We start from the raw sequence: 13,733 nt of genomic DNA on the forward strand, positions 1-13,733 counted from the left end.
TACCGAGCACAGAGGCCGGTGCGCACCCACGGAGAAGCCCGCGCTCGCAAGTCCTCCTGGTGCCGGGGCCCCAGGGCATTCAAGACCCGCCGACCGTGAGGCGGGTCAAGGGGTACACAGGGTGCGAGTTCGTTAGTCAAATGCGGGGTACGGACGCGAGCCACAGGCACCGGAACCTCGCGCCGACCGGGGCCCTAGGCCCGACGACGGCAGGTAAGCGGAGTGGAGGCACACGTGGCTGCGACGTGCCCCGGGCACCATCCGGGTGGCTTCCGGCGCGGGACGTCCGCAGCCCCGCAGCTCCCAGGACGCTAGACAATCTGCGACTGATCAGCTTCGGCCGGTTTGGTGATAAAGGGGAGACAGGCCCGCGGCGAGTGGGAACGCCTGAAGGCCGTGCCTCTCCTTTCAGGTGGGCCAGGGGCAAGCCGGTAAGAGCCTGGGGCAAGGGATAGAAAGAGGACCACCTCATCACAACCCAGAGCTCGGGACTCCTATGCAGTCCCATAGGGAACAGGCGGCCGCCATTCCCCTCCCCCACGCTGGCGGGTAAGGCTAGAGAACGGTTTCTTTTTTTCTTTTTTTTTTTTTGAGACGGAGTCTTGCTCTGTCGCCCAGGCTGGGCACTGCAACCTCCGCCTCCTGTGTTCAAGTGATTCTCCCGCGTCAGTCTCCCGAGTAGCTGGGATTACAGACGCCCGCCACCACGCCCAGCTAATTTTTGTATTTTTAGTAGAGACGAGGTTTCACCAGGTTGGCCAGGCTGGTCTCGAACTCCTGACCTCAGGTGATCCACCCGCCTTGGCCTCCCAAAGTGCTGGGATTTCAGGTATGAGCCACCGCACCCGGCCTGAGAACGGTTTCAAAGGAACTCCCAAATTCAATATTCGCGGGAAGGCGCAGGCGCAATAAAAAGCCGGGCGGGTTTTTGGGTGCGGATGCTGAGCCCAAAACCCAAGCGTGTAATAATCCGCCCGCGGGAGGTTGGATGCGGGGGTGGCTCTTGAAGTTACGCTTGAGCTAGAGCTCTTTGTGACGCAACCGGGCGGTGCGGGCAGCTGGCTGCGCGTGTGCAGAGCTCGCACAAAAGGCCTTCTTAGGTTGTGCAGGCGCCCGCTGGCCAGAGTCGCAGAGGGTCCTCGTTTGCAATCCAGCGACCCCCGTGGGTGCTGTTTTTGCGAGGACTGTTTGTCCCCATAACTCTGGGAGGGCCACGGGGACCTTGGCGAGCTGCGGGCTGCCATCCAGAGCCGTGAGTGGTTCGCTGAATCTCCGCACCGCCGCTGAAGCCTGCAGGCTGCGCCGACTCTGCTGTGTGAGAAGTCGGAGGAGGCGGAGCGGAAGCGGCCGCCGCAATTTCCTTTCCTCTACGTTGGCTCTCGGCCGGGCCCCCAACGTCCGGGGTGCCGACAGCTGCTGCTCAGGACAGCTTTGGGGGTGCGGTCGCCGGACGAGAAGGTGTTGGGTGTTGCAGTCGCCGGGTGGGTGCATCCGCCCGGTTTTTGCTCCGTGCGGGGGCGGTGCGGGCCCGGGGGCACCTCGGAGGCGGAGGACGGCTTAATTGGCCCTCTCAGGTCTGGTCCTCTTGCCTGCCTTACGTTTTGTTTCGACGCCGGACCGCGTAAGAAACCATGATGTTGGACACCGAAGGTGGAAAGGGGATTCGTGGTGAAGGTCTGGGGCTTGCCCTGGTCTTGCTCGGCAGATGAAGTCCAGAGGTTTTTTTCCGGTGAGTTAGAACTAGGTCGCGGGAGTTCGAGGCCGGGGCGGGCGGGCCGGCGGGCGGGCAGCCGGGGCGCCCTTTGGCGAGGCGCGAGTGACTGCACTCACCGCTGTGTTGCTCGCGCCCGGCCGGCCGCTGTTACGCAATGGAAATTTCGAAAGCCCCGCCTGTCCTCCTGGCCTTTGAGAGTGCGGCACATCTGGCAGATTTTGTCTTTACTTACCTTTGAACACCAGCTTTTCTTTTACGGGTGTCTTTTTTTTTCTGAGTTGGAGTCTCTGTCACCCAGGCTGGAGTGCAGTGGCGCGATCTCGGCTCACTGCAACATCCGCCTCCTGGTTTCAAGGGATTCTCCTGCCTCAGCCTCCCGAGTAGCTGGGACTAGAGGCGCGCACTACCACGCCCGGCTGATTTTTGTATTTTGGTAGAGACGGTGTTTCACCATGTTGGCCAGGCTGACTTCTGACCTCAAGTGATTCGCCCGCCTCGGTTTCCCAAAATGCTGGGATTACAGGGGTGAGCCACCGCGACTGGCCCAGTGTCTTATTTCTAGAGGATAAATTGGCATAGGTGGGATTTTCTCGTCGATCTTGAGAAAACCGCCAAGTAATTAGACAAATAATAGTAATGTTTTGCAGTATCTCGAAATGTAACATCTTGTTTCTAGTTTTGATGTTTCCTTGAAAAGGAGCATTCTTCGGAAAGTTAAAATGTCACGTCTTAATTTCAGTTTTCCTAATCAAGATTTGGTAATTGAAGAGTGTTTGCTCATTTAATTATTCACCTGGCTCACTATATGGTTGAAGACACTAAAGCCCAGGGAAGTTTTTTTTGCAGTACATAAGTTTCCTGAGTATTTTCTATCAGAATGTGCTTGTTCCCATTATTAGACTGGAAAAAAGAAATCAGACTGATAAAATTCTATTTGGATGAAATTGACAGCTTTTGGCAAGACGTTTGTAGTATTGACTTAACTATGTGAATTTAGTGTCAGTAACGGAAAACGACCTGTAAAACAAGAACCAAGTACACTGGAAGCCACCTTGCAGGAGGCAACACTGGGTTTGGCTTCAGCCCTGCAACTTGGAGCATTTTAGCTTGGTAACACTGATCCCCTTTGAGGTGAGTATTGGGCATGCAATTTGGATTTGAATGAGAAACCGCAATGTGGCTGCTGGTAAGGTAAAACAAATGCGCCAGAGCGAAACAACTCGCAACGAAGTATGTTTGCTGTAAAGTCAGAAAGTCCAGGCTTGATAATGTTCCGAGAAATTGATAAAAGATGTGTGATGTAGACATTAGTAGCAAGGACTTGAGAGGAATTCATTCTGAAACTGCTTTGAATATTGGATGTTGTTGATGGGTTGGAAACATATCACCTTGGGAGTGAGGTTTTTTTTTTATTGGAGTTCTAGGAGTTGGTAATATCGTGATCATTATATATAGGCTGAAGGGGTGGCCTGCCCCTCCACACCTGTGGATGTTTCTCTCGTTAGGTGGAATGAGAGACTTGAGAAAAGAAATAAGACACAGAGATAACGTATAAGAGAAAGAAAAAGTGGGCCCAAGGGACCACTGCTCAGTATACAGAGGACCCGCGCCAGCACTGGTTTCTGAGTTCCCTCAGTATTTATTGATAATTATCTTTACCATCTTATGAAAAGAGAAGTGGCAGGATAATAGGATCATCGTAGGGAGAAGGTCTGCAGTAAGCCATATGAATAAAGATCACTGTGACATGAATAAGTTTAAGGGAAAATGCTGTGCCTTGATATGCATATGCAAACATCTCCATAAACCTTTTTAGTGCATGAAGAGCAGCATTGCCGCTAGCACCTCCCACCTTCAGCCCTAAGGTGGTTTTCTCCTTTCTCAGTAAACAGAACATACAATCACTGAGATGTTCCATTGCCCAGTGACGGGCAGGAGACAGATACTTTTCTCTATCTCAACTGCCAAGAGGCTTTCTTTCCTCTTACACTAGTCCTCCTCAGCACAGACCCTTCACGGGTGTCAGGCTGGGGGACAATTAGGTCTTTCCCTTCCCACGAGGCCATATTTCAGACTATCATACAGGGAGAAACCTTGGACAATACCTAGCTTTCCTAGGCAGAGGTCCCTGCGACCTTCCGTGTGTATGTGTCCCTGGGTACGTGAGATTAAGAGAATGGTGAGGACTTTTAACCAGCAAGCTGCCTTCAGGCACTTGTTTAACAGAGCACATCCTGCACAGCCCAAAATCCGTTAAACCTTGAGTCACCACAGCACATGTCTCTTGCAAGGACAGGGTTGGGGGTAGGGTCACAGATTAACAGCATCTCAAATACAGAACAAAATGGAGTCTCTTATGTGTACTTCTTTCTATATAGACACAGTAATAGTCTGATCTCTCTTTCTTTTCCCCACAATAGGCTCCACAAGTTACATAATTTGTAGTGGGGACATGGAATAGAAATTTCATCTGTGTCACCCAGAGGTGGTTTTAGGTTTTAAATTCTGTATTAACGGTTGTTTTCTTTCCAGACTGCAAAATTTAAAATGGGGCAGAAGGTATAACAGCACTGGCAGAAGAGCTGGCTTTGAGAGGATGAGGCGTGATGCTTATGGTGGAGGTACGTGAGGAATTGCAAGGTTCGGCAAGTAGTCTGTTCCTTTGTCTTGGTGTTTTATTTGATTGATTGTACTTTGTCTTTCAGGGTATGGAGGCTTGGATGATTACAATGGCTCTAATGATGGCTATGGATTTGGGTTAGATTTGGAAGAGGTAAGGTAAGAACTGAATTTCTCTGTTGAAGGATGCTTACACTGTTGTTCATCTAGACCTCAATTACTGTTTTTCAGGAATGTCTGATCACAGATACAGGGATAGTGGCTCTACTTTCCAGAGCACAACAGGACACTGTACACATGTGTGGATTACGTTACAGAGCTACTGACAATGAGACATGCATGGATTACCTTACAGAGCTCCTGAGAATGACATTTATAATGTAAGATGAACTCACAAGTCAATATTTCAGTATGGCAGTAAAAGTCTGAGCCTTATTCTATAAAGTGAGCACTACGTTAGAAATTTTAGTTTTATTTTGTAACATTAGAAAGTTGATTTAATTCTTGGAAATGCCTTGTGTTGTAGTTTTTTTCACTGCTCAATCCTGAGAGAGTACACATTGAAATTGGTACTGATGGCAGAGTAACTGGTGAAGCAGATGTTTGTTGAGTTTGCAGCTCGTGAAGATGCTGTGGCAGCTGTGTCAAAAGACAAAGCAAATGTGCGGAAGTGTGATTGAGCATTTGTGGGCTCTTAACAGGTGATTGTGTGACTAACATTTACAATTGAGAAATAGAAAAATAAGGATATATGAGAAGTTTCCTCTCCAGTAATAGATTAATTCTTGGGGGATGGGGGGCAGTGTGTTGAAGCAGGTTTGGATTTTAAAAATTAGTATAACAGGGATTTGTGATGCGCACATCTTGAAGTATATATCCTTAATTGACAATATAGATGAATATGTGAAGGCTAGATTTTGGAGTTAAAGTAGATGACCTAAGAGAAGTAGCTAGAATTTTCTTTGCCAAAGTATTTGAAGTTCACAGATCTGCTTGTTTAAAAACTTTATAAAAGTGCTTATCCTGTTTTGTTTCACTAACAAACATTTTCAAACTTTTTTTTTTCTCATTTCAGAACACAGATATGTAGAACTCTTCTTGAATTCTACAGCAGGAGCAAGTGGTGGTGCTTTTGGTAGCCAAATGATTGGAGACATGGGTTTGCGTAAATATCGTTAGTTTCTTTAAAAACCAAAATGTTTATATATGTATAAGTCAGTTATAAGTTAAGCTAATCTATTTATTTAATGAGTTTAGCATAACAAACTTAGGCAAAGAAAGCAATTTCTTGATATTTGAATTTTGTATTTGTCTTTCTTAAATCCTTGTGAGTTAGGAAGTTCCTTAGGATAGATAATTCAAATCAGATTTAAGTACTCTTAGGGGAGGGGACTACAGAGTGAAACTACTTAAATTTTCTGAGTATAAAGGTTAAATCTAAAATAGCAAAACAGGATTAAGATAAATGCGGGCATAATTAGGTATTGACATGCCTTTGATACATCAAATTAGGAGGAAACCCCATTAAATCCAGTCAAGCAGTTTCATAAGATCTTCACAAAATGCCTCTACTTATGGAATCGTGGAGTTTAGTCCTGCTGAAGTGTATACCGTTAGCACTTTGGTTTATCAATGTTTTACTAGCTGAAATGATGGATAGAAGGGTAGCCTGGTTATAAACAGTAGGCAGAAGGAGGCGGAGGGGTTATAGTAATATAAAATCAAGACTGGAAAATCATAGAGAATTACAAGTCTGGTACCACCAGATACTACATTACATAAGGAACAAGGTTCTATTGTTTTCTTAACAGCAAACCCGTCCAGTTACGGTGGCCCAGCCAGCCAGCAGCTGAGTGGTGATTATGGAGGCGGATGTGTGTGGTGGCCAGAGCAGCATGAGTGGATACGGTAAGCCTGTTTTTGTTTTTTTAATATACTTAGAATAAGTTTTAGGCAAATTTCTTTAGTTGGGAAGATGCAGGCTCCTTTTTGGTGAAATCAGGTTATTACATGTATGCTTTCAATCCAAATGTAACTGTTTTTACTAGCTTAATTTTCAGAAACAATCATTGGGAGGGGGAAATGTTCTGTGAATTAAAAACTAGTCATTGCAGCCGGCTGGGAATAGTGGCTCACACCTGTAATCCCAGCACTTTGGGAGGCCGAGGCGGGTGGATCACGAGGTCAGGAGATCGAGACCACCCTGGCTAACATGGTGAAACCCCGTCTCTACTAAAAATACAAAAAAATTAGCCAGGCGTGGTGGTGGGTGCCTGTAGTCCCAGGTGCTGGGGAGGCTGAGGCAGGCGAGTGGCGTGAATCCGGGAGGCGGCGCTTGCAGTGAGCAGAGATCACATGACGCCACTGCACTCCAGCCTAGGCGACAGAGCGAGACTCCATCTCAAAAAAAAAAAAGAAGAAAACTAGTCATTGCAACTTCGGTGGAATACTGTCGAGCCAGAAAATATCTGCCTCCATTTATTAAAACGGTAAATAAAGTTGTTCACTTTTTTGTCTTTTGGTTAGCATTAAATCAATTTTAGATTTAGGTAGAATTTGAAACAGTAGAATGGTGGTTGGGTTCAGGACCATGTGTATTAGTCAGTTAACCTAGGATTGGTTTTATTTATTTTTTTTCAATTGGTCTAAAGAATGGTGATTTTGGCCCGGCGCGGTGGCTCAAGCCTGTAATCCCAGCACTTTGGGAGGCCGAGACGGGCGGATCACAAGGTCAGGAGATCGAGACCATCCTGGCTAACACGGCGAAACCCCGTCTCTACTAAAAACACAAAAAATTAGCCGGGCGAGGTGGCGGCACCTGTGGTCCCAGCTACTCGGGAGGCTGAGGCAGGAGAATGGCGGGAACCCGGGAGGCGGAGCTTGCAGTGAGCTGAGATCTGGCCACTGCACTCCAGCCTGGGCGACAGAGTGAGACTCCGTCTCAAAAAAAAAAAAAAAAAGAATGGTGATTTTATAATCTTACCCCACAAAACCCTTTTGCAGACCAAGTTTTACAGGAAAACTTCAGTGATTTTTCTTTTTTTTTTTTTTTTTTTGAGACAGAGTCTCGCTCTGTCGCCCAGGCTGGAGTGCAGTGGCGCAATCTCGGCTCACTGCAAGCTCCGCCTCCCGGGTTCACGCCATTCTCCTGTCTCAGCCTCCTGAGTAGCTGGGACTACAGGCGCCCGCCACCGCGCCCGGCTAATTTTTTGTATTTTTTTTTTTTTTTTTTTTTTTTTTGAGACGGAGTCTCGCTGTGTCTCCCAGGCTGGAGTGCAGTGGCCTGATCTCGGCTCACTGCAAGCTCCGCCTCCCGGGTTCACGCCATTCTCCCGCCTCAGCCTCCCAAGTAGCTGAGACTACAGGCGCCCGCCACCACGCCCGGCTAGTTTTTTGTATTTTTAGTAGAGACGGGGTTTCACCATGTTAGCCAGGATAGTCTCGATCTCCTGACCTCGTGATCCACCCGCCTCGGCCTCCCAAAGGGCTGGGATTACAGGCTTGAGCCACCGCGCCCGGCCAATTTTTTGTATTTTTAGTAGAAACGGGGTTTCACCGTGGTCTCGATCTCCTGACCTTGTGATCCGCCCGCCTCGGCCTCCCAAAGTGCTGGGATTACAGGCGTGAGCCACCGCGCCCGGCAACTTCAGTGATTTTTCAATCAAACATTGCATAGGTAAATATTCTCTCAAAAAATATAAATTCCCAATAGCAAATATTGATATGTTGTAATAATATTTTCTATAGCAGTCAATGACTCTGACTTAACTCCATAGAGGCTGCCATTTGGGCACAGTGAGTTGCCTTTAGTCCAACTTGGTTGTCACACTTCCTGCCCACCATGAATAGGAAAAGCAAGAGACTTCTCCTGTGTTTCCTTTTCCCAAATGCCATTTGAGGGACACATTGTGAATGTTTATGGTAAATGTTTTAAAAAGATGCCTTGTTTAGCTTTAAAAATACGAAGTAATTTTGCAGTTTTTGAAAAATACTAGTTTTCCTTTAAACTTAATTGTTCACGTTGATCCTGAAGAATTTGTTAAAATGGTGGCACAAGAGTCTGGCAAGTTGGTACTGCAGAGAAAAGGGGTTAATTGAGGCTTGTTTGGAGTCGGGATTCCCCTTTCCCAAACATGCGTCTCACCACTTGGACAGCAGCCATTTGTACTTGTATACTTTTTAAACTTTTTCTTGGAATACCAAATTTTATTTGACTGGTAGTCTGACATTACTCCTAACTTGTCAAATTGATCTCTCTGCAGGTAACCAAGGAGCAATGAACAGCAGCTACTACAGTAGCGGAAGCCATGCATTTATGGACGTGAATGGAATGGGAGGGATATCTAGCATGTCCAGTATGCGTGGTGGATGGGGAATGTAATTGATCGATCCTGATCACTGACTCTTGGTCAACTTTTTTTTTTTAAAAGAAAAAAAAACTTCAGTTTAACAGTTTCTGCAATACAAGCTTGTGATTTACACTTACTCTGTAAGTGGAAATCAGGATTGTTATGAGGACTTGAGGCCCAGTATTTTTGAATATAGTACTATCTAGGATGTAACAGTGAAGCTGAGTAAACGGTAACTGTTAAACTTAAGTTCCAGCTTTTCTCAAGTTAGTTATAGGATACACTTAAGCAGTAAGCGTATTTAGGTAAAAGCAGTTGGATTATGTTAAATGTTGCCCTTTGTCACGTTACATTGAACACTGGATGCATGTTGAAAGACATGCTTTTATTTTTTTGTAAAACTCAATATAGGAGCTGTGTCTACAATTAAAAATGAAACATTTTGGCATGTTTATTAATTTTAGTTTCATTTAGTAACCTGTGAGGCACATAAGTTTAAGCCTTTTTTTTTTTTAAGTTAATGGGAAAAATTTGAGATGCAATACCAATACTTTAGGATTTTGGTCTTGGTGATTTTGGTCTTGGTGTTTGTATGAAATTCTGAGGCCTTGATGTAAATCTTTCATTGTAGTGTGATTTCCTTTTAGGTATATTGCGCTAAGTGAAACTTGTCAAATAAATCCTTTTAAAAACTGCACTGTGTCTCATCTGTGCTTCAGTGCCATGTGAACTGAGTCTTGGTGCTCTGTGCTCACATGGGGCCCAGGGCCACATCTCTGGCTGTGGCAGAGCGGCTTGGCAGTTGAGGCTGTTGTATAGATGTCTCCAGCTCACAGATGGTTCCCTCCCCTCCCTCCCGAGGCGTTCACAGATGGTTCCCTCCCCGCTCCCGAGGAGGAGTCCTACTCTTGTCTCAGGCTGGATTGCAGTGGTGTGATCTCGGCTCACCTGCAATCTTCACCTCAGGCTGAAGCCATTCTCCTGCCTCAGCCTCCCAAGTAGCTGGGGTTACAGGCGCCCGCCATCACTCCAGGCTAATTTTTTTGTATTTTTAGTAGACACTGGGTTTCACAATGTTGGCCAGGCTGGTCTCCAACTCCTGACCTCATGTGAGCTGCCCACCTCGGCCTCCCAAAGTGCTGGGATTCTAGGCTTCAGCCACTGTGCCCAACCTTCACAGATGGTTTTCAAATTGAGGTTTTGAATTTTGTATTTTTGGCTCATTCCTAAAAATTCCACTTGGAAGTAAAATTCCATGTAAATCTCCTGAGGTAAAATGATGGATAGTGGTTGAGAGCTAATAGGACTAGTTGAAATGAACTCTAAATATATCCCCGTTTTGGTAGTTTGGAGCTCCAACGTGATGCTAGAAGTATTCAAGCTGCTTTAAAGTAGTCCTGAAAAGTGTGGTCCCAGAGTTCCTTCAGTAGATGCTTAGGGGCACTGCAGTTTGGGAACCGATGCTACTCTTTCATCCCATTGGATTCAAGTCCCTGATAATGAAATTAGAATGTAGCGTCTGAGCTAGGCTGTCACATAGGCTTGTGCCCTTTAAAGCAAAGTAGATAAGCTTTCTCTTTCCTGTGACTACACTGAAGCTTTTCTTGAGTTTGTTGTTGGGTTAGGGCTAGGTAGGGTGGACAGAGTGGCTTAGTATCGGTCATTTCTAACCATCTGCCCACAGGAGCAGTGCATGCAGGAGACATGGAGGGCTTTGCAGATCCTACCTTGCTTGCCCTACCAGGTTGCCCTACTAGGACTGGACACTAGCAGAGGGAAGGGTCTGGAATGTATATTGTTGGTTTTGTCTTCAGCAGGTCTAGAGAGAGCAGCAGTTTTCAGTGGGGAGGCAGTGTTGAGAATTGTTGAGTTGTATTCTAAGCCTGGTTACTGCCCTTGAGATCTTGTGTTAATAGAGTTTGGTATTGAGGCCCAGTATTGAGAAGGCTTGAGGGTTCCTTCTCTGGGTCCTTTAGTTAACTGTGGTACATTTAGGGATAAAGCTTGCCCTGTCAGAGAAGGGACTAGAACTAGGAACTCGGAGTAAGGTTAAACTAAATCCAGAGCCGTATGGCTTTTAAGAAGTGAGTCTAGGCCAGGCACAGTGGTTCACGCCTTAATTTCAGCACTTGGGAGGCTGAGGTGGGCGAATCACCTGAGGTCAGGAGTTTGAGACCAGCCTGGCCAACGTGGTAAAACCCTGTCTCTACTAAAAAATACAAAAATTAGCTGGGTGTGGTGGTGCACACCTGTAATCCCAGCTACTGAGGCAGGGGAGAATCGCTTGAACCCGGGAGGCAGAGGTTGCAGTGAGCCAAGATCACGTCGTTGTATTCTAGTCTGGGCGACGAGCAAAATTTCTGTCTCAAAAAAAAAAAAAAAAAAAAAAAGTCTAGAAGCATTATAGTTCTTTGGAATCTTGTGCTCCATAGCTTGTTTGCAGTGACTTAACCTCCTGACATTGTCAGTTGGAATCTGCATTTTAAACAAAATCCTGACCACTCACCCCTACCTCAGTTGACTTGGGAAGTGCTGTCTTAGAACATCTATCCTTCATTTCTCAGGCTGGGTAAAGGTGGTATGGCACCAGAACAGAGACTGGAGATTCCAAAGTTAAGGCTTGGAATATGTTTGAATTTCTGAGTAGGAAAGTTATCTTGACCAAATATTGCCAACTTTGAAAATGGTATGATAAATTTTCACTTAAAAATAAAGTGTCAGGCACAGAGGTGGGAACCTCCTGCATGTTTTGATTGAGCTGAACAGAACAGAACAGACTTGAAGTAGGGGGAGTGATAGATTATTCTGCTTTTGTGTGTGCAGAAGAGAGCTCAGACTCAAATGAACTGACTTGCCTAAGGCTGCCCAGCAAGTTAGGGGTCCAAACTGGGTGTATTGAAAAGGCATAGGCCGGGTGCGGTGGCTCCATACCTGTAATACCAGCACTTTAGGAGGCCGAGGCAGGCGGATCATGAGGTCAGGAGATCGAGACCATCCTGGCTAACACTGTGAAACTCCATCTCTACAAAAATACAAAAAATTAGCCAGGCGTGGTGGCGGGCACCTGTAGTCCCAGCTACTCGGGAGGCTGAGGCAGGAGAATGGCATGAACCCGGGAGGCAGAGGTTGCAGTGAGCCAAGATCACACCACTGCACTCCAGCCAGGGTGACAGAGCGAGACTCCGTCTCAAAAAAAAAAAAAAAAAGAAAAGAAAAAAGGCACAGATGTCATATATGCCAGTTGGGGGTAGTGAGTGATAGGCAGTTTTTCCTGAAAGTTTGGCCCTGTATGAGACGCAGCTGCTACAGTGAGGTGAGGGAAGGGGAGGGCTGCCAATGTGCTTCCCTAATAGGGTTGGAAACCTGCTAGGACATGCTTTGGAGCAGGGCAGACCTCGTCTTGAAGTCTGGCCACACAGTCCTAAGCTGTATAGGATGGAGGGTGAATCCTTGAGCCTTCCCCAAGCTGCCATCTTTTCCATCTTTAGAGCGGTCTGAGGGAGTGAGTGGCAGAGGAGGAATCTCAGTTGAGGGTGCCATGCAAGCATCTACCAGGGCTGACTAGGTCATGGAGGAGCCTGCTTCGTGGGAAGAGCCCGGAGGAGGGGTGGGATCCTGAGGCCTGGATTTGGTGGGAAGGGAAGGTAGGGTCGAGGACAAGGTGTATGTATAGAGGTGAAGGACTGACTGCTGGTTGTCTGGACTTGACAATGCTGTTATCTCTACTGTTATCTCTACCCAAAGAGATCCCCGGGCCATTGGCTCTTTGAAGGGGGGGTCTCTGAGGGAGGGACTGGAAGCCAGTCCTAGCACTGCATTTGAAATGTAAAAAATGGCTGCCTGGCAAGTGCCTTTCCACAGGTGTCTCTATCTGTAACCTATCAAACTCCCAATTATGTGAACTACTCTTGCACTTTGGTGACAGGCTTGGGGTCACTTCCTCTGCCTGTTGATGGCAGGCTGACCCTGCAAACTGCCCTTGGCTCACCAGGCACAGCCCTGCAGGCTCTAGGGCAGCACCTCCTGCTCACACTGGGCTGGGGAACAAGGGGTGCGCTGAGGCCTCCTCCAGTAGTAGGCTGGAGGTGAGGATGTGGTGGGCTCTTTGGAAGCTGACACAGGCTTCTGCACGTGCCAGAGTGAAAAATAAATGATTTTATTGCAGGGCCAACGACAGGTAGTCACAGGGCATGGAATGGCAGATCTCTTGACTGAAGCAGAGAAGGCACACTGACAGACCCCATGTGTGTCAAATGCTGTGCACAAATCAGGTTTTTAGAAGGGAGGTGGGAGAGGAAAACTACTCACTAGCAGAACTGAACTGCTGTAAAATAGGTTAAATTCTTTGAAAAGTGAAAAATGATAGTAGCAAAATCATGATGTTACGTCTGAACCAGAGCCGTGATGTAACCAAGTACGACGGAAGTTTCCATCCAGAGGAGTTAATTCCAAACAAATCACGGAAAGGTGAGAGCTTCTGCTTCCAGCACACTATCTTCTGGAGTGCCAGTGGCTGGGCAAGAAATTTGATTTTTTCCTTTGATTCTCTTGGGAGAGAACACATTTCTCAAGCCCCTGGTTGGCCCCTGGAGACCCACAGGGTTTGGCACTGTCGGTGAGGCTGTGTTCCTGAGGATGGATGCATAAGGGTCTTTTTTTTTTTTTTTTTTTTTTTGAGTCTCTGTCACCCAGGCTGGGGTGCAGTGGCACAATCTCGGCTCACTGCAACCTCTGCTGCCCGGGTTCAAGCGATTATCCTGCCTCAGCCTCCCAAGTAACTGGGATTATAGGCGCCTGCCACCGTGCCTGGTTGGTTTTTCTATTTTTTTTAGTAGAGATGGGGTTTCACCATCTTGGCCAGGCTGGTCTTGAACTCCTGACCTCGTGATCCACCCGCCTTGGCCTCCCAAAGTGTTAGGATTATAGGCGTGAGCCACCGCGCCTGGCCTAAGGGTCTTTTTAAGACAAAAAGTTTACTTTTGCTGTACTTTACTAAGCCAGTGAGCTGCTAGTCCATGTTACAGGAAGAGTCTGGTTCGTTCTCTTTGCTG

General features: G+C 46.9%; 1 long non-coding RNA gene across 8 annotated transcripts; it reads left to right on the forward strand.

Moving 5' to 3' along the window:
• Window positions 1–194: 194 nt before the first annotated feature.
• LOC105466109 (uncharacterized) lies at window positions 195–9,379 on the forward strand. Of its 8 annotated transcripts, none has more exons than XR_011607804.1 (8): window positions 195–213; window positions 4,247–4,335; window positions 4,420–4,487; window positions 4,544–4,713; window positions 4,860–5,034; window positions 5,409–5,498; window positions 6,145–6,241; window positions 8,596–9,379. It is a non-coding gene; the product is annotated as an uncharacterized lncRNA (long non-coding RNA). The 8 variants fall into 8 exon arrangements; XR_011607805.1 differs by lacking the exon at window positions 195–213 and adding an exon at window positions 394–412; XR_011607803.1 differs by lacking the exon at window positions 195–213 and adding an exon at window positions 413–431.
• Window positions 9,380–13,733: the final 4,354 nt, after the last annotated feature.

Source organism: Macaca nemestrina, chromosome 9 (genome assembly GCF_043159975.1).
Source record: "Macaca nemestrina isolate mMacNem1 chromosome 9, mMacNem.hap1, whole genome shotgun sequence".
Lineage (NCBI taxonomy): Eukaryota > Metazoa > Chordata > Mammalia > Primates > Cercopithecidae > Macaca > Macaca nemestrina.